The following is a 4,102-nucleotide window of genomic DNA, read 5'->3' on the forward strand; positions in this document are numbered from 1 at the left end:
TAAACGCAGAGGTTTTGCTTCGTCTTGGCCAAGCGTCCAAACGAATCCTGTAAACGCACTGCCCGAAACTGCACTTTTCTGAAACCTGGTCCCAGAGTGGAGAAATCTGAAACCGTAGCCCGTTTGAGTTCGTTTAGACAAGCGAAACCGCACATCCTGCTTAGCGTGTCGATGATGTCATCGCCACACCTCAGCTGCCCTGGACTTGCACTTATAGTATTGCCTAACAATACTAGTTTTCATACATGACATTACCTACGATTACACTCCGTTAAGATAAATATCACAACTGATGCTGCTTGGCACCGATAGCTTATGACTTGGTGGACTGAACACTGTTTTTTTTTTCCGGTGTTTTTTATGCATTCTAGCTACTGTCAGTGGCGAGAGAACTTAAGTTATTAGGAAAGTGCGGTGTAAGTTTAGGCTACATTAATTTGTGCGTAGTCGCGAGTGTCATTCATTTATTTTACATGTCTTACAACATATATACATGCATTCACAGTCGAGTGAAATCAGATATAAGCATACAAAGGCGCTTAGAACTCACGTTAAGCCCGATGGTAGCACACTGAATGCGAATGCACGATTTGATGCAGGCAAAAGTATTGACTGTTACTAACGAAGGTGTTATAGCAATATTATAAATGTGGCGACAGAATAGCCTAGAACTTGGGTAAGCCTTGCGTTTAGTAGCCTAATTGCGGTGATAGCCAAAACTAATGTGAATCACGGACTATCCTACAACCAAAGAAAGTAAAAGGTGATTAGTAGGCCTACCTCGTTAGCCAAATAAAGGACGGACTGCACCCTTCACAAACCGTAAAATAAAGTTTATTAGTTTTACAGTTGGCTACAGTTGACAGTTCACCATCAGTCCACACAAACAATTCTGGTTTCCTTGCACTAGCCATTTCGCCGTAGCCTATTCTGTCTGTATTTAAAGCGCAAGTTTTACAAGTTTTGGTGAATTTCTGTAAAGACACAGTGCCACCTATAGGTATTTTGGGTATTGTTTGAAGCCAAGATGCCCACTGAAAAGAGTCAGATTCAGGAGAGGGAGAGACAATTCAGGGAGGCAGCAATCACTGCAGGGTTGGCTGCTAAAAAGCCAACCAGCAGGTGAGACAGAGACTTTGCACTGTGATAAAGATGACATGACATTGTGTAGACGAATTGATTAATTAATCAGACTCGTATTTTAGCCTACTAATGGCAATGTTTCATAATTACATTACATTTAAGGTGAGGAGAAGTCACAAGCCTCCAGACTATGTGAGGAAAATGTGGACCAGGACGAGGCACAGGACAGGAAGGCCTAAGTGATGATCACCAAATATGAGATGAGAGGACCATGCTAGAAAGTACAGGATTAAAGAGCTGCATGCTAAATAATTGTAATCTAAAAAAAACATAGGCTATTTTAGAGGTAATTTCAAAGATCTTGCCTGAGCAGAACATAAATACCACTAAGGGCATTACAATAATGATAAGTTAAGGTGATTGAGTGCTGTATTTCAGTGTTTTACTTCTTTGTGTATATATTTAAAAAAAAGACACTGTTATTCTCAGTCCTGCATATAGCCTGTGAGTTTTTTTTTTTTTTTTTTTTTTTTTTGGGTGCCCTTTTTCAGGTCAGAGCAACTGCCCCTCAAAATTCCTGTGCACGTCCCTGACCTGATGGCTTGCCTTAATTCACGATGTATCCGAAATAGTTGCAGATTTCACTGCACCTTTTGTTTTATCCACAAGGCCTAGTCTAGAACTACTGTCGCCAAAGAACTATGTTGACGTTAGCTGCGCACTCACTCACTCAGAGCTGCCTGCTTGACACGCCCACTTAGATGCCTGCAAGGAGCAGTGAGAGCAGCAGTTCACACAGACACAGAACGTAATTATTTTAATAAAGTATCGATTCTAAAAACGTCTGAAATCATACCGTTTTTTGCGTGAAGGCATCGCGATACCTTTTTAGTATCGATACACCGTGCAACACTGAAAATGTATCTTTTAAATTCACACACGTCATATGTTAATTTCACGGCACAATTCGAACGGGACCAAAAAATAATAGTTATCTCTCCACTGACTCCCGTTCATATTTTTTCGAAAGATAGGTCCCATGGACCGGAAGTAGAAGGGTGTGACTTCGGCTCTCTATTAGCAGAGAATGTCTACCAAAGATTCTAGAGCGGAGCTCTGTTCTAGAATCTTAGATGTCTACTAAGGGGAGAAGTTCCACTCTCGGCAAACTTCCAGTTTCTGAACTGGTTCCAGTTCTTTCTCTGGTTCCATGTGAGGGCGCTTGCGGGCGAGTGCAGAATGAATGGAGGTCTATGGAGCTGTACCCCTTAAAATCCACTTTCCTCGGGATATATTTTGGTTGTCTAGAAATTTGAATATTGCATTCGAAAGGGGAGGCAAAGAAAATACACACTGCTTATTACATTTTTTAAAGTCACTCATTTGTTCTAAAAAGCCTTTCAAACGTGTCAATGACGTCATTCATTAGCAGAATGCTAGCGTGTTATGGGCAAAAACGACCCAACCTGTAAGAAATTGAAAGGACAAGTACTCGTTCATTCAACTTTCAACCTATAATACATATTGATCTTGCAGAAACTACAATAAAATCTTCAATTTTTCAATGACAATAAGGTGAAAGAGACCAATTTAGCCCTCTAACTCCATAGACCTGTGTACTGTATCTCCATTCTACAAGGATATAAGGCACATTCCATCCAACTTTCTATCTATTCATCCTTTTCAAACCATTCACTCATCCACCCATTAAACTATCCCATCAACATCCATTCAACTTTCTGTCTATCAACATCCATTACACTATCTACATTTAACTTTTAATCTATAGGGGAGCGCGGGGCACAAAGTAACACGGGGTTAAATGTAACACAGACTTTTTCCCTAGTTGCAGGGGGTTGATCGGCATGCTATTGGTCAGTTAATCACATTACTATGAGACGGTGTTCCACAAATTTTCAGTCAGTATGGGCGTGTTTCCATGTAGATCTGCAGCAAAACGCCTTTTGAAGACATCAACGTAAATGTCTAGGTGGTACTTGTCTTTCCATTACTGAGTTGTGGGTGCAGCTCACTGACTCCAATCTTGTATCATCTTAATAACCGTCTTGTAGGCTAAAAATGAACACCGTTTTGAAACATGTAGCCAACTCATAGCAGGAGCTAGCTTATCTTATAACAAACGTGACCCAGCTAAGCCACTCATACTGTACAATGATGTTGCAATAGCCTACAAAAATATGCGCGTATTAGTGTTAGTTTAGTTAGTTTTTGTGATGTTTTGCATTTTGCCTCATGTGTTTTCAGGTTTGAGGGCTTTTCTTGGCAGGATTGACCTTGGTTAGACTCTTTGCTTCCATTGGCACATATTTCTCATGTTATTTCTCCGTATAGAAAATAAAGTCAATTTTCGACACACGTCTGTTGTTAGTTCAAAAAAAAAAAATGCGCTCCCCTATACTCTGTCTCAGGCTTTAAGCATACAATCTGGCTCCCTTAAGACTACAGATCCTGTTCAACTATTTCCTCTGTTTCAAAATAAATGTCCTCACTACAATAATTCACGATTAAATAATTGAACTACTTAAACTACTCAACTATTTAACTGTTCAGCCATTTCAACTGTCAGTTGTTATCAACTATGACTCCTGCCAACTGTTTCCAAATAAAAGTTTGTTTTGCATTTTATGTTAATATACAGTATGTTTATATTTTCATGCACTGGTAATTTCCTCGAAATTACATTTTCTAGTTTAAAATAAATGTTCTGAGTGAGATATATTGCCGTTGCTCTTAGTGCTTTGGGATTTAAGTTTTCTGTTTAAGGTGACAATTCGGGTAGTAGATTTCTCCCTCTATTAAATTGGAGCGAGTGTGGAGCGATTTCACTGGAGCAGGGGGATTTTTAAGTGGAGGGGGGAGAGAAATTGAGCGGAGCGACCTGACACGAATTTGAGCGGAGGAGCAACCGAGTGAACAGCCACCTGAGCGAGGAGAACACTAGCTCTGATTTCAACCACGATTGCATTGTTATCTCCTGTCTCTTCAAGGTTGGGCTACT

Source organism: Alosa alosa, chromosome 7 (genome assembly GCF_017589495.1).
Source record: "Alosa alosa isolate M-15738 ecotype Scorff River chromosome 7, AALO_Geno_1.1, whole genome shotgun sequence".
NCBI lineage: Eukaryota > Metazoa > Chordata > Actinopteri > Clupeiformes > Clupeidae > Alosa > Alosa alosa.